The following is a 23304-nucleotide window of genomic DNA, read 5'->3' as shown; positions in this document are numbered from 1 at the left end:
TTTACAGTGATTCTAAAGCTTTGAATACCTTAGTGGCTAATACACATTAAAGTTTGAAGAACTACCTACTCATTTGAGCTTAGGGCTTTTTTGGTGTCTCCTGGAAGACCAGTTTCCTTCATGGTTTCACTATTTCTTCCTTTTAAACAAAGTTGTATTCATTTTATATCGTTCTAAGATGTTCTATTTAATTAAAACGCTTTGTTGTGTACTACTTAATGAGTCAACTTATATGAGATAATACAGTTTTTTTTAATGTTTGACCAGTAACATGACTTTAATATGTAAACATTTCAGATTAATACAAGCTGAAATGGAGCTATTTTTGGAGTTAATGCAGATGCTTCTGAACTCACATTCTCCAAATAAACCTGTTTACTAAAGTACTTTAGGCTCATTAAGAGATTCGTTGGTTTTTTTAGGAATCGCCACAGTTTTCCATAATGAATGTACTAATTTGCATCCCTACCAGCAGTGTACAAGGATTCTACTTTCCTCCACATCCTCATCAAAAGTTGTTATCTTCTTTTTTTGTAATAGTCATTCTAACAATTGTGAGGTAACATCTCAATATAATATTAACCTAAGTTTCTGAAGAATCAGAGATTAGTTCTGCCTAAGTTGATTTGTCTAGGTTTCCAACTACTTTAATCACAGTGTATGTAAGTACAAAAATTATATGCACAGGATATTTTGCAGTATAGACATATGCCTTTTTACCTCCCTTATATAGTAAGAATGAAATTTTCTCCTAATAGTCAAAATCCATAACAAAGAAAACAGTGAAATATTTTTTTGCTTGTTGATTTGTTGCTATAGAAAGCCCAGCACCTCCATGTGCCAGTCTCAACTTCCAGTTCAATGAAATCTGTTATATTCTCCTGTGGAAGCATTCCTCACTGTGGAACTAAGACTTTTAGATCAGTAGAGATTAAAATTCTGGAAACAAGATGCCAACATTTTGCTAGTAGATAATTAAGAAAGATAGTGAATAGAGCTACTCTTGTCTCAACCTCTTAATTACCACACCAATAAATCCTGGTTATGGGTAAAACAAGGCAATATATTCATTGCTAATTGAGAACATTTACTGTGCCCCAGAAGACATTTGCCTGCATGTGAGTCTAAGTCTTCAAAAGGTTATCTGCTACTCTGTCAAGTCATTGCTTCAGAATACCAGAGCATATGACAAAAACCAGTACATTTCCTGAGAGTGGGTCTTTGGGAATACTTAATATGTTTTATAATGTCTTTCTGTACAGTGCCTTGATCACACGTGATGGGATTGGTAATACTAGATTGGTGCAAAAGTAATCGTGGTTTTTGCCACTAAAATGTAATGGCAATTACTGTTGATGGTAAAAACCAAAAGTGGCAAAATTTGCAATTACTTTTAATGGCAAAAACCACATTTACTTTTGCACCAATCTAATATGATAATGGATAAAGCAATATGTAAGTTCATGGATTGTGGGAGAAGCATTGCAGACAGAGAAGACAGATTTAAACTTATACCTAGAGTGCATAACTATTACACGACAAACAAAACTCTACTTCTTCCATGTTGGAAGGTCTAATTTCTGCGATACTGAGGAATAATTCTTGATTTCTGAGGTTGGCAGATTTGACACTCAGCAGTGGTGAGAGCCAGATCACCTTTAGTGAGTGGAAGTCCGTGTTGATTAACCTCTATTCCTATAATCATGGCCACTTTATTCAGGAGAATGGTCAGCCATAACATACATTCCTGGGAAAAGTGTCTGCCTAGCATTCACAAAATTGTCATTATTTTCACTTCATTTTTAAAAATCTTTTCTAGCAGGGTAATTCTTCAGTGAATATTGGCATAGGATATAAATATCTTTATATACTGTGCGTATCAGGCAGATCTGTCCAAATACCTTTGTTGCCAATTTTCCAATCATGTATTTTTTCAGATCTTTGACAATATGGACAGGTCGTTAACTACATTTCACTGTTGATGGCAGTGTGGTTATTTGCAGTTCAGAGTTCATTTTGAATGATTTTTACAAGCATTATTGCATAAGACTTCGTGTTCAATTATTATCAGTAAATATTTACAAGTGTAATTGCTGGATCATTCAGTACTGTAAGTGTAGCTTTTTAAAAATATCATGCAGTTCTCAAAAGTAGTTGAGTCATTTAAGAAATTTTGAGTTTTATTACATCTCACCAATATTTGTCATGCCAGCTTTTTAAAATTTCAGACATTCTAGTGAGTTTAATTGCTATCTTATGGAGGTATTAATTTGCATGTCTTCATTATTAATGACAGTAAGTACTTTCTGTACATTTATTAGCCAGTCTTATATTCTCTTTTATAGGTGGTTCGTTTACGTGATCAATAGGAAATCTCAGTCCCTCTCCATGTGTAGCCCTCCACAGAAATGCTTGAGCATCCTTATAACATTGCCTGTGGAATTTCCCCTAAAACCCATTAGAAAGAGAGAGAAGAGAGGGGGGGTGGGTGGGGGGGGTGTCCTGAAGGCGGGGGGGGGAGAGGGAGAGAGAGAGACTAAGAGTGTAAACTTGTAGCTATCCCTTTTGTTTATTTTATCTTATTTCCAAATTGTAAGTTCAGGGGTACATTGCAGGATGTACAGGTTTGTTAAATAGGTAAACATGTTCCACAGTAGTTTGCTGCACAGATCATTCCATCACCTTGGTGTTAAGCTCAAGTTGCTAACTTGAGATCTTCCTAGATTTTTGATGTGAATATTTAGTGCTATAAATTGTTCTCTTAACACTGCTTTAGCTGCATCCCAGAGGCTCTGGTACATTGTACATTTGTTCTCATTAGTTTCAAAGAACTTCAGGATTACTGTCTTAATTTTATTATTTACCCAAAAGTGATTTAAGAGCAGGTTAAATTTCCATATAGTTGTGTGGCTTTCAGTGAATCTCTTAATCTTGAGTTCTAATTTGATTGTGCTGTGATCTGAGAGACTGTTGTGATTTCAGTTCTTTTGCACTTGCTGAGAAGTGTTTTACTTTTGATTATGTGATCAGTTTTAGAGTAAGAACTGTGTGGCCATGAGAAGAATGCATATTTTGTTGTTTTTGGGTGGAGAGTTGTGTGGATATCTATCAGGTCCACTTAATCCAGAGCTAAGTTCAGGTCCTGAATATCTTTTTTAATTTTCTGTCTCAATGATCTGTCTAATATTGTCAGTGGGGTGTTAAAATCTCCCACTATTATTGTGTGGGAGTCTAAGCCTCTTTGAAGGTGTTTAAGAAACTGCTTTATGAATCTGGGTGCTTCTGTTTGGGGTGTATATATATTTAGGATAGTTAGCTCTTCTTGGTGAACCCTTTACCATTTTGTAATTCCCTTCTTTGTCCTTTTTGATCTTTGTTGGTTTAATGTTTGCTTTGTCAGAAACTAGGATTGCAATTCCTGCTTTTTTTTGTTTTCCATTTGCTTGGTAAATTTTCCTCCACCTCTTTATTTTGAGCCAATGTGGCTTTCCATTCTGTATCTTTTAACTGAGGCATGTATCCCATTTACATTGAAGCTTAATATTGTTATGTGTGGATTTGATCCAGTCATCATGATGTTAGCTGGTTATTTTGCAGACTTGTTTATGTGGCTGCTTTTCAGTAGCACTTGTCTGTGTAGTTCAGTGTGTGTTTGTAGTGGCTGGTAATGGTTTTCCCTTTTCATATTTAGTGCTTCCTTTAGGAGATCTTGTAAGGCAGGTCTGGTGGTAACAAATTCTTTCAGCATTTACTTCTCTGAAAATAATCTTATTTCTTCTTTTGCTTATAAAGTTTAGTTGGGCCAGATATGAAATTCTGGGTTATAAATTCTTTGTTTTAAGAATCTCTTCTGGTTTGTACAGTTTCCACTGGGAGGTCTGCTGTTAGTCTGATATACTTCCCTTTGCTCTGGTGGCACTTAACATTTTTTTTTTTTTTTTTTTTTCATTTTGACCTTGGAGAATCTGATGATTATGGGTCTTGGGAGTGATCTTCTCATGGAGTATCTTAATGGGGCTTCTGAGTTTCCTGAATTTGAATGTTGGCCTGTCTTATGATGTTTATAATGTTCTCCTGGATGATAACATTGTTTTAGGGAAATTGTTTTAGGGAAATTCCACAGCAATGTTATAAGGGCACGCAAGCATTTCTGTGGAGGGCTATACATGGAGAGGGACTGAAGAATGTTTTTCAAGTTGGTTCTATTCTCCCCATCTCTTTCAGGAACCCCAATCAGTTGTAGATTTGGTCTCTTTACATAATCCTATATTTCTCAAAGGTTTTGTTCATTCTTTTTCATTCTTTTCTATTCTTGTCTACCTGTCCTATTTTAGAACGACAGTCTTCAAGTTCTGAGATTCTTTCCTCTGCTCTCTCTATTCTGGTATTAATACTAGTGATTGCACTGTGAAGTTCTTGTAGTGTGTTTTTCAGCTCTATCAGGTCGGTTATGTCCCTCTCTAAACTGGCAATTTTGTCTGTGAGCTCCTGCATTGTTTCATCATGATTCTCAGTTTCTTTGCATTGTGTTACAACATGCTTCTTTAGCTCAGGGAAGTTTGTTTTTAATCCACATTCTGAAATCTATTTTTGTCATTTCAGCCATCTCAGCCTAAGCCCGGTCCTGAGCCCTTGCTGGGAGGTGTTGTGGTCATTTGGAGGAAAAGGGGCACTTTTGCTTGTTGAGCTTTCAGTGTTGTGTTGATTCTTTCTCATCTTTTTAGGCTTATCTACCTTTAATCTTTGAGTTTGCTAATCCTGGAATGGGGTTTCTGTGAGTTATCTTTTGTTGTTGATGTAGGTGCTGTTTTGGTCTTCTGTTTGTTGGTTTGTTTGTTTTTATTTTAAGAGTCTGGCCACTCTTGCATAGGGCTGGTGTGATTTGCTGGTGGTCTGATGGTCTGTGGTTTGCTGGTGGTCAGACCTTAATTGACTTGTTTTTTCCCACACATGGAAGTATCACCAGTGAAGGCTGGGCTATGAAAGAGCAAAGATGGCAGCCTGCCCCTTCTTCTGGAAGCTCTATCCCAGGTGGGTACTGACCTGTTGCTGACCTGAACTTCCCTGTAGAAGGTAGCTGGAGAACCCAGTTAGGAGGTCTCACCTAGTCAGGAGGAATGGGATCAAGGACCCTCTTAAAGAAGCAGTCTGGCTGCTTTTTGGTAGAGCAGCTGTGTTGTGTTGGAAATCCTTTCAGCCCCTGATAAGTTTGGGCTGTCCATGGCCCATAGGCTGGACTGGCTGAGAAGCCCCGTCAGCTAAGGTGGCAGCCTGCCCCACCCCCAGCACTCCTCCCCAGGGAGGAATTAGAGCTCTGTCAGCTACAGAACGCTAGTGGGGGTGGCTGGAAGACCTGGCTTGGAGGACCCACCCCATGAAGATGAGTAGATTGGGGTCCTGCTTAAAGAAGCAGTCTGGCCGCACCTTGACAAGATAGCCATGTGGTGCTAGAGAACCACCTCTGCCCCTGTCAGCTGAAAATCTCCAAAACCCAGTTGGAATGTCTGAGTTGTCCAAACAGTGAAGGTGGTGGCCCTCCCCTTCCCCTGGCCACTCTGTCTTAGGGAGAGAGCTGAGCTCTGTTTGTAGAATATGTGTGCACAGGGGTGTCTGGATGGCCTAACTGGGAGGTTCTGCCCAGTCAGAAGGAATGGATGGGGGTCCCACTTAAAGTACCCCTCTGACCTCTACCTGGCAAAGCAACTGTGTTGCACTGCTGGGAGGACACTTCCTTGTCCAGACCATTTGGACTGTCCAAAGCCCCCAAGCTCCAATGCCTGGGTTGACCAAACAGCAGAGATAGTGGCCCACCCCTCTCCCCAGGGGTTCTGTCTAGTCTCAGGCAGGCTCCACCCTGTTGCTGGTGACTGACTGGAATTCCAAGCCAGTGGATCTTATCTTATAAGATGCCATGAAAGTGGAGCCCACAGAATGATGCTGCTTGACTCCTGGATTCAGCCCCCTTCCTAGGGGTATGTATGGACTTCCCACATTGCCTGGGTTTCAGAGACATTTGTTGGGGATGCCAGGGCCAGAGTATGTAAAGCTACTGGGTCTTTATGTGTGCCTAAGCAGCTGCTCTGTCGAGACTCCACACAGCTCAGTATGGAGCTGATCACAGAACCAAGGTCCTATGGCCTGGGCTTACAAGGGGATCTCCTAATCCACAAGTTGTAAAGATCCATGGGACAAGCATGGTTTTCTAGGGTCGCACAATCACTCACTGCTCCCCTTGGCAGGGGATTCTCTTGGCTTTGTGTTGCTCCTAGTGGGCTATTGCCCTGCCCTGCTTTTCTTTGTTCTCCATGGTTTGAGTTGTTGCCCTTATCAGTTTCAATATTTCAGCTGAAGGTGCTGTATTCACTTGCCCCTTTTGTTCCTCTCTATGAATGCTATGGACTACAGACAGCTGCCTCTAATTAGTCATATTGGTCACCTTTCCCATTTGTTTAGATGAAAATGAATCTGACCTATATTAAAGTGATTGGAAATTAGGCTTCAAATTTTGAAGGGAGGGGATTCAATGTATTTTATAATAAATAACTGTTGAATTTTGTAAAAATTTTTTTTGCCATGTATTGAAATTATGTGTAATTCATTTTTTTTATTGTGATAGTTTATACTGGTAGATTATTAAATGTTAAACACCCATGATCATGATATATTTACTTCTGTGTGTGTGTTTTGAAGAATTAATTTGCCGATAGTTTGTGAAGCAAGTTCATGTTTATTTTCATGAGGGATACTGATCCCTAATTTTTTTTCTTAATACTGTTTCTGTTAAGTTTTGATATCAGAGTTTTGCTGGCCTTGTTGAATGAGCTGGAAATTATACCTTGATCTATTCTCTGAAATCATTTCTGTGGATAGATGAAATTAACTGATGAAGGCTTTTGTCTAGAAACTTTTCCTGTGAGTTTTGAATAGGCATTCTATTGAATCACTAGATATGAGGTTAGTATTTTTTTTCTTCTTGTGTCACTTTTTAGCAAGTTTTGTCTATTTCACCCAAGTTGTCAAATACGTTGCAATGAAGTCATTTATAATGTTGTATTTAACTATCCTTTACTATCTGTAGAATCTACCTTTTTCATTCCTGATATAGGCAATTGTATTTCCTATATTTGCTCTATACAGCTATGATGGTTAATTGTAGAAGTCAGTTTGACTGGACTAAGAGATTGTCACCTGGTAAATATTTTTTCATGTATCTGTGAATGTGTTTCCCAAATATATTAGCATTTGAACTGGGGGACTGAATAAAAGATATCACCCTCTTCAATAAAGGTAGATCTCATCCAAACTATTAAGGGTCTAATAAAAAAAAAAGAAACAGAAGAAAATAAGAAGAAAAGATGGAGGAGGGGTGAATTTGCTCTCTACTTGAAGTGGAACATCTGTCTTCTCCTGTTCTCAGACATAAGCACGCTTTGTTCTCAGGCTCTCAGAGAACCTCTGGACCAAGAGTTATACCATTGACTCCCTTGATTCTCAAACCTTTGGATTTAGGTTGGAACTGTATCACTAACATTCCTGGAACTACAAGCTTGTAGAGATTGTTTGACATCTCAGTCTTTATACTCCTATAAAGCAATCATAATACATTCCCTGCTATTTATATATGTGTGTTTCTGTATGTGCATGCATGTACATTCCCTTTTGTTTCTATTCTTCTTGAGAACCATGACAAATACAAGAGCAAAGCTGCCAATGCCAGTATTCTGAACTTGGGAAATCTCTCTCTCTGCAAGTTTGACTGCAGCCATCTTTGCTTTCCAGTCTAGCATTCAAATTTCTGCACTTAGGAACACTATGTCAGGTTAGAATGCCTTGATATGGTTTGACTGTGTCCTCTCTCAAATCTCATCGTGAATTGTAGTTCTCATAATGCCTGCATCTCATGGGAGGGGACCAGTGGGAGGTAATTGAATCATGAGGGCCCATTATCCCATGCCGTTTTTGTGATAGTAAGTCTCATGAGATTTGATGGTATTATAAAGGGGCTGTTCCTTTGCAAATGCTCTCTTGCCTGCTGCCATGTAAGTGTTGCCTTTGCTCCTCCTTGACCTTCTACCATGATTGCAAGGCTTCCCCTGTAATGTGGAACTGTGACTCCATTAAACCTCTTTTTCTTTATAAATTACCGCATCTCAGGTATTTCATCATAGCAGTATGAAAATGGACTAATACAATAAATTGGTACCCATAGAGTGGAATACTGCTATAAGGATACCTCAAAATGTAGAACTGACTTTGGAGCAGAATAACAAGCAGAGGTTGGAACAGTTTGGGGGGCTCAGAAGAAGACAGGAAAATTTGGGAAAATTTGGAACATCCTAGAGACTTGGAGGGCTCAGAAGACAGGAAGCTGGGGGAAAGTTTGGAACTTTCTAGAGACTTGTTGAATGGCTTTGCCCAAAATGCTGATAGTGATACGGATAATGAAGTCCATACTGAGGTGGTTTCAGATGGAGATGAGAAACTAGTTGGGACCTGGAAAAAAGGTGACCCTTGCTATGTTTTAGCAAAGAGACTGGTGGCATTTTGCCCCTCTCCTAGAGATCTGTGGAACTTTGAACTTGTGAGAGGTAATTTAGGGTATATGGCAGAAGAAATTTCTAAGCAGCAAAGAGTTCAAGATGTGATATGGGTGCTGTTGAAAGCATTCAGTTTTATGTATTCACAAAGATATGGTTTGAAATTGCAAATTATATTTCAAAGGAAAGCAGAGCATAAAAGTTTGAAAAATTTGTAGCCTGATGATGCCATAGAAAAGAGAAACCCATCCTCTGTGGAGAAATTCACGCCATCTGTAGAAATTTGCATAAGTAATAAGGAGCCAACTGGTAATCACCAAGACAGTGGGAAAAAATGTCTCCTGGGCATGTTGGAGGTCTTTATAGCAGCCCCTCCCATCACAAGCTAGGAGGTGTAGGAGGAAAGAATGGATTTGTGGGTTGGACCCAAGACCTGGCTGCTTTTTGCAGTCTTGAGACTTGGTACCCTGCGTCCCAGCTGTGACTAAAAGGAGCCAATGTACAGCTCAAGCCGTTGCTTCAGAAGATGCAAACCCCAAGGCAGCTTGCATGTGGTTTGGGTCTGCAGGTACACAGAAGTCAAAAATTGAGGTTGGGCAAATTCCACCTAGATTTCACAGGATATATGGAATGCCTGGATATGGAACCCTCGTGGAGAACCTCTTCTAGGGCAGTGCGGAATGGAAATGTGAGATGAGCGCCCCCACACAGAGTCCCCACTTGGACACTTCCTAGTAGGTCTATGAGAAGAGGGCCACCATCCTCCAGACCCTAGAATGGTAGATTGACAGACAGCTTGCACCATGCACCTGGAGAAGCTGCAGACACTCAATGCCAGTTCATGAAAGCAATCAGGAGGGCAGCTATCTCTTGAAAAGCCACTGAGGTGGAGCTGCCCAAGACCATGGGACCCTACCTCATGCATCAGCATGACCTAGATGTGAGACATGGAGTCAAAGGAGATCATTTTGGAACTTTAAGATTTGACTATCCTGCTGGATTTTGAACTTGCATGCGCCCTTTAGGCCCTTCGTTTTGGCCAATTTCTCCCATTTGGAACAAATCAATGCCTGTACCCCCATTGTATCTATGAAGTAATTAACTTGTTTTTGATTTTACACTCTCATAGGCATAGGGGACTTGCCTTGTCTCAGATTAGACTTGGGACCATGAACTTTTGAGTTAATGCTAAAATGAGTTAAAACTTTAGGGAACTGTTGGAAATGCATAATAGTTTTGACATGTGAGGACACCAGATTTGGGAGGCCCAGGGTCACAATCATGTGTTTTGGCTGTGTTCCCACTCACATCTCATCTTGAACTGTAGCTCCCACAATCCCCATGTGTCATGGGAGGGACACTGGGAGGTAATTGAATCGTGGATATGGGTTTTCCCATCCTGTTTTGGTGATAGCGAATAAGTCTCACAACATTGATGGCTTTATAAAGGACAGTTCCCCCAAACATGCTCTCTTGCCTGCCGTCATGTAAAATGTGCCCTTGCTCCTCCTCCACCTTCTACCATGGTTTTGAGGTCTCCCTAGCTACGTGGAACTGTGAGTATGTTGAACCTATTTTTCTTCATAAATTACCCAGTCTCGGTATTTCTTCATAGTAGTATGAAAATGAACTAATACATTCTGCTTTCTTATGCTTCCTTTTGTCTTCTGTAATTCTCACGCTTTCTCTCTTGCATTCCTGGGAGACTACTTTGCACTTAAGGAAGCTGCAATTGCCTCAGAGAAGATCTCTTTGAGATATTTTCTCCTGAGCCCCATCTCTTGGCATACTGTCCCCAATTACTTTAGTGAAGATTCTCTAGGAAATTATTGCCAAGTTGCAACTCAGTCTTTGGCTGAGAACCTTAGTATTTTTTGGAACCACATGCAACCATTAAAAGCATAACAGAACATTCTCTGGTTTCTTATTATATTCAGTTCATTGATTCTATCACTGCTCTTGTAAGGTAAGATAAGTCATCTTTGTCTTTCTTATACAGATCTTCTCACTTCCAGTAATTAGTTCCTTTAGACTTCTTTTATGTCTTCAGCTTTCTCACTAGTGAAAAGAAAAGCAATGCTTTTGTAGCTTATGAAACTTAGGATGCAAGTAATGGCCTCTTGTAGCTGTCTATAGCCTATGATTTCTATATGTTAACTAAAAATTTCCTAGTTGACTCAAGATAATGTTAGTAAAGATGATCAGCCCATGAATCTCAGGTTACGATTTTCCTCTATAATGTTCTGGGGGAGCATAGAATTTGATAGCACAATCCTGGGTTCAAATTTTAGATATGATTATAACCATCTTTAATACAGTAACTGCAGCTTTTGTTATTTACTAGATCATTTGTCCTAAAATATTTCCTTGCCATGCAAACAGCAAAACCAAAAAAAAATTATTTTAATAGAGGAAGAAATCTGTTAGATAAATTATTATAATGCCTGAGTCTCAAAAACCTCACCAACGAATCAGAATTAAATTTTAACTATAACTTTAAAGTAGATTACAAAATAGCAGTAATTTCTGTTACAATCTGTGCAGATTGGGAAAGGCTATGTTTATCTTTGCTCTACATTTGTGGGAGATTTGGAAAGATATTTTAGGACTATTTTATTAGAAAGACTCTATATGATTGAAATGCTGGTACCTAGAAAAATAAACTTATTGGTGACAGAATGAGTAGATATTTTTTATCTATAATTTTAGGCAAGGTAAGTGGACCCTCTCAGCACCTTAAAAGAACAAAAATGGTTTAGTAGCACCTGCCAGATAGAGAAGGTGTGAGGGATTAGAGGGTACAAGACGCTGTTGTTGCCTGCCTACAGTGTAAAATATCTCCTCTCATCTTTCTTCACCATAGGCAAACCAGAGTCTTTGTTTATTCATATTTGTTTTTGTTTGTTTCTGAATAATTGAACCTCCTTTGTGTAGCTACAACCATCCAGCAAACTAGGACTCACTCCTTGAAATAAAAATATTTTCGTTTCAGCCAAGTATGATAATCCATTTCTTGCATCACAAATTGATTAAAGAATGGAACTATCACATTATTCTCACCTGTAATATAGGAAAAACACTATTGACAAACTTCAAAAAGCTTCTTCTCACTGAAAACAAGGTACAAGCACTTTGGAAGATTATTCTCCCTTTTTATTCCATATGAACATTTGCGTGAAGCCACAGTAACCATCTTTAGAAGATCACAGCAACACAGCTGTTGACAGAGCAGATGGAAAGAAAGTAAAGCTTGATGCCATCATTGAGTAGCTGAGTTAAGAGCCCTGGAAACACCCACCTTAGTACTTCTTGTGTGAAATAAAATAATTTTCTTACTTTTAAAGTTCCTTTGTATCATGTGTTTATATTATGTATATCTGAAAGCATTTCAGTGAGTATAAACATGAGTGTAGTATTATCCATGAAGCCCTGTTAGCTGTATGGCAGTTAAGTTCAATGTGATTATTTAAAACAGAAAATGTAAAAATTGATGCCATTGTTCTGTGACCAATGAGATTCTTTACTAGAAAATCACATTGCAAAAAGTAAAATTATTTAAAATACTTCCTTTTGGTTAAAACCAAATGGAATGTGAAACATTGGAGGTCAGAACTAATACCCATCTTTGTACATCGAGCACGTAACTCATCCTAAACATTCAATAAATACTTATCAAATATTAATAAAAGAATAATCATTTTGAAAGAGTATTTTATATACACTGTACAAAGAACTAGGAAATGTACAGTTTATGATTAATGATGGAAGACGCAATAATTATTAAAACACATTCCAGAATTAATTGCTGTAATTGAAACAGAATTCTTACAAGGTGATATGTATAATAACATTAATTATATTGTGTATAGGAGGAAAGAGTGAATCAGAAAGAATTCAAATTACTTATAACCTTCATTAAGTCTTATGTAATGTAACATGCTAAATGAGAGATGTATACACTAAAATTGTCATAAGAGAAAATTTAACTTTATTAAATTTCATATATTTAAAATACAAAATAAGATCATTAAAATGTATAATCTGATTCTAAAAGTAAAGCGTAAAGTTAGTGGTACTACTTGTTAGAAAATGCTAACTTTTCTTTTTCAGTTATCTTGTCCTACTTTTCTTTTGCCTCTATTTTCTTTACTGTTTACTATCTCACTACTCAGAGCTCCCTATTTTCTGACCCTTTTCTGACATGCCCTCCTAAGGCAATATTCCATGTTTTAGACTAATCTCTCTAGTCTATGCTTCAAACTATACTTGCTCCCAGTAACCTAGTTTCGTTGGAGAGAGCTCACAAACTATTTCATCCTGGAGTGGAGTTGAAAAATATATTCCTTAAAGGCAGAATGTGAGATATTTTTCAGATACATTAAGGAGCTCCTCAAACTTGTGCAATAAATGCTCCTGTGGGTCTGTCTGATATAAGCCAGTAGAGAAAATGGAGAATCCACTCAGTAACTCAAATCAGCAAAGTCAACTCCACAGATCAATTAGGTCACAAACTTCTCAAACTTCTCAAACTGACAATCCTCAAGCCACTATATAGATCAATGGTTATTTTTCTACAAGACTTATTATGAGCAAAACTAATTGTAAATATAGGGAAATAAAGTAATAACAAAAATGAACTTTTCTTACTATGAGTAATTCTAGAAAATGAAATGGAAATCCTCCTACTAGTGGACAAAGGGTATATTCAGAAAATATTAAATGTATGTGTGTATCTGTGTCTGTGTTAAGCTAGGTACGTTCTTTAAAGCTATACAGCCTATACATTTTATATAAGATTAAATTATTAATGCAGTACATTATTCATTATTGAAAACTATATTTAGGTACTTTTAGAATGCATAATGTGTGCACCCTACTGGCTTAAACAATTTAATGCAAATTTAACAAATTCTCTCATGGTTAGTTGGTTATATATTCAAGATTTGGATCCTGAAAACTATCCCATGAGATCTTCTATTTTTAAAATGCACTGAAAGGTTTGTGCCATAAAAAAAAGAGAGATGTTAATAGATGTTAATGTTCTATTTTCTGTTTGATTTTGTTTTTCTTTCAATTTGAACCCTGATACATTTGAAAAGCAACAGCTGGGAAGAGACAAGTAAATTTAGATATTGTGGATTCTTTCACAAAATTATGCCTAAACTCAGATTTATATTTCATTTTCCAGAATTAGTAAATGGTATGTAAGTTAACTTATTTTGAGAAATGTTATATATATTTATATATATAATGTGTGTGCTGGTGCATGTGTGTGTATAATTTTGGGCAAGTAGTAAAAAAGTAATTTCAAATGTCATTAATTAGATTCAATCTTATTGAATGTAAAAAGCAGCCTTGCATGTGCAATGCTTTTAAAAATAGTGGGCTATAGAGTACATGAGAATATATGCATGTGAAAAAATTTAACTGATACATTTTTCCAGTGTTTTCAAATATTTCCCAGTAAAGACTATGAATAAATGCTTATATACTTAATATCTTAGTAATTTCTTTTTTTATTTTATTTATCTATTTTTTTGAGACAGAGTCTCGCTCTGTCGCCCAGGTTGGAGTGCAGTGGCGCGATCTCGGCTCACTGCAAGCTCCGCCTCCTGGGTTCACGCCATTCTCCTGCCTCAGCCTCCCGAGTAGCTGGGACTATAGGCGCCTGCCACCACGCCTGGCTAATTTTTTGTATTTTTAGTAGAAACGAGATTTCAGTGTTAGCCAGGGTGGTCTCGATCTCCTGACCTTGTGATCCGCCCGCCTCGGCCTCCGAAAGTGCTGGTATTACAGGCGTGAGCCGCCGTGCCCGGCCTATTTCTTAGTAATTTCTAATTAATTCCTCATATAAAAAGGCAAAATTTAGGTTCATTAAATTAATGCATATAAAAACTGTGATGACCTTGACTGTGCTATTCAGAACTTTCTTCAGTTATGGCAAAACTTAACCCCACTGTCCATTACAGTATTCACCAGCCACATGTAGCTAGTAAATGTTTGAAATGTGGCTACTGTGACTGAGGGAGAATATTTTTATTTCATTATATTTTAATTAATTAAAATTTTATTTTAATTAAAATTATATTTGAATTAATTAAAATATAAATTTAAATAACCAAATGTGGCTAATGGCCACATAATACATAGCACAGTTATATAATATTTGGAGTAATGCATGTATCTTCAAAGTCTTTTTTTTTTTTTACTGCAAAATAAAGTACACAGAGCCTTCAAATCTAAAAAAAAGGAAAAAAAACTGGGAGAGGAGTTTTTTTCCAATATTATGAGTTTGAAAAAATAATTTCACACAGTGCATGGCCCATATGCAGTGTAGGTATAAAGTTGGCTTGCCAGTATGGCAGTGTATAAGATTAGATGAATATAGCTGTAGAAATATTTTGTCCTCACACTGGCTTATTTTGAAGACTTTGCACGGTCTTTTGATGGAGAGGATAGTATTTTGTTTTTGTTCTCCACTCTTCCTTCTTCCTGCCCCTGGATAGAAGTACATGTTCACAATTACAAACTTGGCCTGTAAGTATTAAGATTTGTTTGTGTTGATCTTACCTTCCATTAAGGAATTTTTCTTTTATCTTAAAATGTATATTTATTTTAATATAAAAGAACTTGTTTAGGTCATTTTTATAAAAATTTAAAAATGATCACTATATATAAATATAAACTATTATGTAAAACTAAAATTATTATTTGTTAAAGGGGGACACATTTCTTTTAAAGGGGAAAATTAGACAAATAGCTTTTTTTCCTATAGAGTCAAATATGGCTATAGTTTGAGAAAGTTGATTTATTTTCAGATATTTTATTCACTTATTTATTTATTTATTTATTTATTTATTTATTTATTTATTGAGACAGAGTCTCATTCTGTCACCCAGGCTGGAGTGCAGTGGCGCAATCGCCGCTCACTGCAAGCTCCACCTCCCCAGGTTCATGCCATAATCCTGCCTCAGCCTCCCAAGTAGCTGGGACTGCAGGCGCCTGCCACCACATATTTTCAGATAAGATTAAATCAATAAAGTTTTTGCTATATTGTTCACTTTTGAAAAGGCATTAACCTAATTTTGTATGTGAAAAAAGGTTTCATACTATGTTATAGCAAACTTTTGTGCATCAAATAGCAGCAAAAAGAGAAAATGTAAGCAATAAAGTGGAAGACAATGTTTGCAAATTGTTTATATGATAAAAAACCTAGTATCTAGAACACAGATATAACTCATATAATTGAACAATAGAATGGCAAATAACCCAATTGAAAATGATAAAATAATAGAACTTTCTCCAAAGATGATGTACAAATGGCCAATTAGTACATGAAAAGGTGATCAATATTATTAGTTATTTTGAAAATGCTAATCAAAACCACAGTAGAATAATTTCAATAGTCTCTCTGGTTTTCAACATATATCACAAAATCAAAATAAAAGGAAAGCAATTAGTAGTTAAATAATATGGATTCCACTATTTACATTTGCATCCTGACTAACTTAGAAGATATGGCAAAGTCATTCTGTACTTAAACCTACATGTAGAATAACTGGAAAATCATTGCATTGGTAAGTGATATATTTAAACCTCACAAATAGCATTATTAAGAAAACACCTTTTATTGACATAATAAAAATTCGTCTAATTTTGAACAAAACAAACCCTTATTCCTTCAACTGACATAGTAGTTGCATTTGTAGAATTTGGTGTAAATATTAAACTCTTGCAAAAATAATTTTATTTTAGAGATTTAAATGTTGTTTAGAAAAAATAAGCTTTTTTTAAATCTACATGAATATGCAACGGAATATTTCATTATTCTTCCAGGTTAGAGAAAACACTTCATTTCTTTGCAGTGATTTGCACATTGCAGATCACACTAACATCCCTGGCACTCTATATCAGTCAGCCACTACAGGCAATTAGCATTTCTAATGAATAAGGTAGAATACAACAATGTTTTCTAAAATACTTCCTTTTTCAGTGATTGGACCCTTTAACAAAACTGCTTTACACACACTTCTGTGGAATTTACACCCACGTAATTCTCTTATATAACTCCTTCTGTCTCTGTTACAAAGTATTTTTAAAACTTTGACTGATTTTTATTTATTTATTTAGAGACAGAATCTCACTCTGTCGCCCAGGCTGGAGTGCAGTGTACGAACATGGGTCACTGCACTCATGATCTCACGGGCTTAGGTGATCTTCCCTCCCCAACCATCCAAGTAGCTGGGACTACAGGTGTGTACCACCATGCCTGGATAATTTTTTCTGTTTTTTTCTGGAGACAGGGTCTCTCTCTGTTTCCCAGGCTGGTCTCAAATGCTTGGGCTCAAGTGATACTCCTTCCTCAGACTCCCCAAATGCTGGGATTACAGGTGTCAGTCATGGCACTCAGTTTATAATTATTTTTTAAATGGTGACAGGCACCTACAATCATCTTCAAAATGACATGTTGAAGAATCTGGGCATAAGGTGAGGAGTTACTGAAAAACTTGTTGATAGGTAATTGAGTAAACTCAGTCAATCATCAAGACCTATTGATTCTATTTTTAAATTCTAATGACTTATTTCTAACCCCTCATAGAGATTGTGTGATGGTCTAGTCCTTATTTTTCCTCTCTTTCTTTTAGTTCTCCTCACACATTCACCGACTGTTCATTTGGTGCTGGACGCCATGCTGCTTCCCGCTCTGCTCTGTTGCATCTGTTATCATTTGATGATACTATGCTATCTTCCTAGGGCACTTTTCCTTCAGTTCTTAACTCAAACATGATAACACAAATACCTCTTTTAAATATCCAGTTAAAGAGCAGTTACTGTCCTTTTTTTATGAAAGCACTAGCCTTTAAAGTCTTCTGTGAATATCTCTACGTATGACTGCTCATTGACCTCTTGCTTATCAGTTTGGAAGTACTTATTACACTGTACAGTAATGCACTTATTACCTAATCCTATGCTTCACTAACTTCAGAGTAATGCACCTGTTACTCGATTGCATGCTTCACTAGACCATAAGTTTTTTAGGGACAGCACTTCAAAACATAACATATCACAAGAACTCAATAAACTGTTACGTGAATACTCAAATTCCTGTTTTCCAACTCCTAGGGGCAGAGTTCCTCCAAAAGTTTATTCAGAAACTGATGTTAGTGTATAATTTAAGCAGAAGGATGAAGAAATTGTGCTGTAAGAAAACGAGTTATGTTTTACTATATTGTGATTCTGAATTTTTAATGTATTTTCATTTTGCAACCAAATATTGGTGGCCACTGGCAGTTACAGTTACAGACAAAGCAATTATACAGCATTAAAGCTGTATCTGAGTATACACTGAAGCATGTATACCACCAGCAGAGAATAAATAATACTTACTGTCACAACAAATTGCTTGAACATAGAAACTACAGAGAGGTCGTTCAGATCACAAAACTCATTGATCTCCTTTGGCATTTCGCACAACTGGGAATAATGGGCAAGGACTTTGGTGTTGTCTAGGTTCAGTGTTCTGTCTGAATTTCAAAGACAATCTTTTGGACATGATAACAATCCTAAAGGTGTTATATACTACTTGGTAATCAAAATGGCATTTTCATTAGTATCGGTGGGTTTTTAAATATCTCCTTTGGGATTCTCCAAAGAGAATCAATTTCATTGGAACAAAACACTTTTGAGTACGGATAGCGTAACTAAAGGCATGGCTTCAAAATATTTGTAACAAATAATCGGTGAGAGGAGTGTCAAATAAAATCCTTAAGTTGATTATAAACACTTTACGCTCACATTTTCTTAAGGTGAGATCTTGACACAAATTCATTTGTGTCAATCAGATTTATAATTGCCAAATATTGCAGATAGACAAAATCATAATGTAATAAACATATACTGAGATTCCTAAGTTAAATATATAATGACGTGCCTAAATTAAAGTATATATGTTCATCAGTGAGAAAGCCTATATACTAAAATCTATAGCTTATAAATTTACTTTTATCTGTTTATTAGAATATAAATTAAATCACATGTTAATATGTGTCATATCTTCTTTAGAATACCTTTAAGGAATTAAATATTGCAAATGTCATTTCAAACCCACATGTTTCCCGCTTTAATTCCGTTTCTCTTGTGTTCCTTTCTCCCCAAACAATGTGTGGTGTTTTTTATTTTTAATTTTTTTTTAGTTACCCTCCGAAGTATTTTCATACAATTACTAAATGTATTTGAATCCATAACAACTATACAAAGTATTGTACTTTTTAACTATTTTGGAAATTATATCAGCCTATATTCCTCTCTTTTAGTTAAACTGTTTTTGTGATTTGTTCCTGTTTATACATTTTGTTCTAATTTCATTTTAATAGTTACAGAGTATTCATTTTACAACTATAACTCAATTTATGTCATCACTTTTATTTATGGATGAATACCTATTTGTTTCATTTTTCTAAATATCTTCCATTAAAAAATGTTTCAGTAAATGTTATTGTACATGTTTCCTGGTGTACGTATGCACAGATTTTACTAAGGCACATTCATACAGGTAGCATTGTGAAGCTCTAGACTTTGCACATTTTCAAATGTTATGTACTGTAAAATTTCTCTGTAAAATGTGACAATTTGCATGTATTCTAGCAATGCAAAAATTCTTATTTTTGCAACATTTGTTAAGATTTTGCATTAGCAATTTTTTGATGTTGCTAGTAAGAAATCAAATTGTATACCACAAAATGTTTTAATCAATTATAGTTTATTAAACTACATCAAATATACATAAAAGCATACACAGTGTAGTGCACAGCTTGATGTATTTTTATTAAAAACAGAATTGTAGCCAGCATCTCAATTAAATACAGAACATTGCTACATTGCTTTGTCCCCAGAATCCCCTATGTTCATCTTTCTAATCATGTCTGTTTCCAAAAGAAATTGATATTGTAACTTTTAACATCAGGTTACTTTTGACTACTTCAGAATGATATATTATTGAAACAAAGCAATCTGAATTTTTTTTGTCTGTGGCTTCTTTTGTTTAACATCATGGTTGTGAGTCTCTTCCATATTGTTGAACTTGGTTACATTTATTCACACTCATATTTTATTGAATGACTAAGGGTTTATTTATATGTTACACTATGGTAGAGTATAAGTATGTAAGTATGTAAGTATGGATGCACAACAACCACCCAAAGCTTAGTGCTTTAAAACAACACCTATTTTATTATCTTTCACAGTCTCTGCATAGACTCACCTGACTGAGTCTTCTGCTCCACAGGTTGTGGTCAGAGCATACCAAGAGAATGTTTTCCAAATGAAAATTAAAAGATACTTCCTATCACCTTAAGGAGGCCTAGGATCAGAAGTCTCTGAACATCACTTCTGCCACTATCTCTTTATCAAATTGTTACAGGAAGATTCCAAATTTAGGGGGATGCTCAATAAGGGAGGAATTTGGGAGCACTAATTATTTTTTTAAAATAACACAGTTCACCCTGTCATCACAATAATGCATTTTCATTTGTGAAATTACACACTCTCCTTTCCTCTCTTCCAATTATACCATTATTTAGAAGTTCAAAAATCCATCATTTAAATCAGTTTGAGGTATAGATGGGCTAACTGAGCTTAGCATCTCAGGTTCATTTCCTGGAACTCACAGATATGAAGCATAATGTTGAGAAAGAAACAGAACAACTGCAACAAATACCTGCATTCAAAGGGTTGGGAGCGGGTGATATACGATTTCATAGCAATTCTGATATTCAGACAGATATGTCATCAATGTTCTGCTTCTTGATAGTGGTTTTTCTCGCTTCGTCTCTGCCCTCTGAGTCATTCTTTCTTTTCCACGAAAATGCTCCATTTTTGCCATTGGGTGTCCTCGACCCCACTAGTTGCCTGTGAGAAGTTAGGTATTGAGAAGCCCATTTTTATTTTAATTGCCTCTGTTTCTTAGCAGACACAATTTATTTAAAAATTGTATAAATTTTGAATGAATCAAACTATTATCTATTCAGTTTGACAAAAAGCTGCACCCATATAACTCTTCAGGATAGCCTCATCCTTCTATAAAAAAGGGGAGATTAAAGTTTATGTAGGAAATCCCTCCAAAATTTCTACAAGATTTTGTTTCTAACAAGAAGATTAAAAAGGCATGCCCTCAGATTATTTTATTCCTTTTGTTTTGTTTTGACCAAAACTATCTATTAAGTAATGCCTTAAATCTTGAGATATTGGAAAGAAAAAAAAAAGAGGCCGTGCCATCTTGAAACTTAGACCACTTTATAACAGGCAGCGCTCTGGTTTTCATCTTTTTCTAAAAGATACCTCTTTTAAAATTTTTTTGTTGGCTGGGAATGTGGGTTCCATAAATATTCATAAATTCATCTAACGACAGTTTCTAATTATTTTATGTCTTTTTTCATATACTGCTTTAGATCGCTAGAAGATGCCAAACAGTTCAACAGGCTCTCTGAAAATCTTCAGCCTCAATGACGAGTTCATTATACTCACATTTTGTTATCCATTTTGCTACCGACCACAGTGTTACGAAATTTCTGCCTCCGAAAAGTATAGGTTACTTTTCCCCCAAATTTTAATAACAATTGTTTTGTTGTACTTTCTGCCTCCAGTTAGCCATATTCTCAAAGTTCTTCAGGCCTCAGTATATTGCCCACTTCTCTCTCTCTCTTCCTCTGTCTCTATATTTACATAGATACATAGATATATCTGTTATCTATCTAAATATAGAGACAGTTGTTTAAATTTTTTAGATTTTTTAGATGAAATTACTATAAACTTTTTTTATTTTAATCATTTTAAAGTATGCAATTCAGTGGTTTTTAGAAGTTGTCAAGGCTGTATGTCAACACAAGTATCTAATTCCAGAATATTTCCATCACTGAAAAATAATCTCCATCACCTTCAGATCCCTCCTCACTTCATTCTGTAGTAATCATTGATCTATTTTCTGCTTCTATGGGTTGGTTCATTCTGAAAATTTCATGTTTAATTTCAGGAGAGTAAAGAGGTATTAAAATATACATAATTTATATGGGATTTTGAGTCTGGTAGAACTTAGTCATTATTGGAAAGTAAGAAGCATAGAAGGCCTAGGAAAGAATGCCTAGGAAGATAAAAATGCAGACGATGAACAGAGAAAAGGAAACACATTTCTAATTGAGACAGACTAGTCAGCAATGATACTGGTACATCACAGAAGCTACAGGGGACTAACAGTAAAAAATAAATAAAAACAATACTGGGTTAAGACAAAAAACAATGGAATTCAAGTGTTATCACTTTATCAGAGTACGGGAATCATCTGCTATCAAATGACAGTAGTTTTAATGTAATAAAGATAAAATCAAATTTCTGTTGGCTCAAGAGTGAATATATAACCTCTGAGCATGAAAACTTTTAGAATCTTGAATTAGAAAAACTAAAGTAATTGGTTTTATGTTCCAAGAATTTTTCAAAGGCAATTAATGAAGTTGAGACTCTTAAGAAAATTAGATGTCTAACACTTGACGGTGAGCACTTTGCATTCTGTATCTCTAGAATGCTGGGGCTTAATACTGCTCAGCTTCCGGAAATTACTTGAACCTGCTAAATCAATGCCTGAGAGTCACAAATGGTTTATTCCAATTAGTTGTTTATAGATAGTAATGTCAAAATGTAGTGTCACATGCTGAAAATATTTGTATGTTAGCAGACATTTTGGTATCTAAAGTGATATGTACATCTAATGCATGGATGTTCATATCTGTGAAATAAAGATAAATACCTTCATGGATTTTGATAGTCCTCAAATTTGGTTGTGTATTTTGGGTGACTTTGTTGTCACAGAAGAATAAATATGTTCCTTGCATTGTTGAAAATTTGGCTTTATTATTAAACATATCCATTCCAAAATGAAGTCGTAAAGTGGTGAATGATTTAGAAATTTTATTGGTAAAACCTTGAATTTTGTAGATATAAAACTTTTCCAAGATAAACTAAATATCGATTGGTCAAGAGCATAGTGAAATATTTAGGAAATGAACCAAAGTTTTCTGACTCATTGTATAGTGAGTGCTTTATCAAACACCACATATTTTTTTCCTGCACAGGTCAGGGCCAATTCCTAGTTCATCCTCCTGCCTTGGCTTTCAAAGTGTCTATTAACCTTACATTCCCTGTTCCAATCTTTATTGTTTGTAAGTCTCCCATAAATGTTACTTTCCCTGACCTTTTTCAGGATGATATACATTCTATTGACTGAGGTTTTCATCTTGGCTTTCAACTCGCTATGTAGACAAACAATATAACTTTTTTGGAATTCGGTTTGGTCAGCTATAAAATGATGATAATAAATTATTTATAATAAAAATTTATCCCAGGGTTGTGAGGACAAAATGACGTAATATATTAGGAAATGCTCTGTAAATTATAAACAAAAACAGTTATTGTGATCTTTCCTTTGTTCTGAAAAGTCACAGATTCCTTTCTCATTCTCCTTTAGCCATAAAATGTTTGTGAATGTCATAAATGCACTTTGAAAATAATAACAAAAATCTAATTTATTCAATGATGAAAGACATTAACAATGAATAGAAAATACCGACTTATGAGGGCTTTCTTACAAATATTACATTACCTAAAAAAAGTTAAATTACTTTATAGATATTTATTTATTTATTTATTTTTTATTATACTTTAAGTTCTAGGGTACATGTGCATAACGTGCAGGTTTGTTACATATGTATACTTGTGCGAT

The sequence above is a fragment of the Rhinopithecus bieti genome, unplaced genomic scaffold, assembly GCF_001698545.2.
Source record: "Rhinopithecus bieti isolate Rb0 unplaced genomic scaffold, ASM169854v2 scaffold_1244, whole genome shotgun sequence".
NCBI classification, from domain to species: domain Eukaryota; kingdom Metazoa; phylum Chordata; class Mammalia; order Primates; family Cercopithecidae; genus Rhinopithecus; species Rhinopithecus bieti.
The sequence above is the reverse complement of the archived record's forward strand: the minus strand, read 5'-3'. Positions refer to the sequence as shown.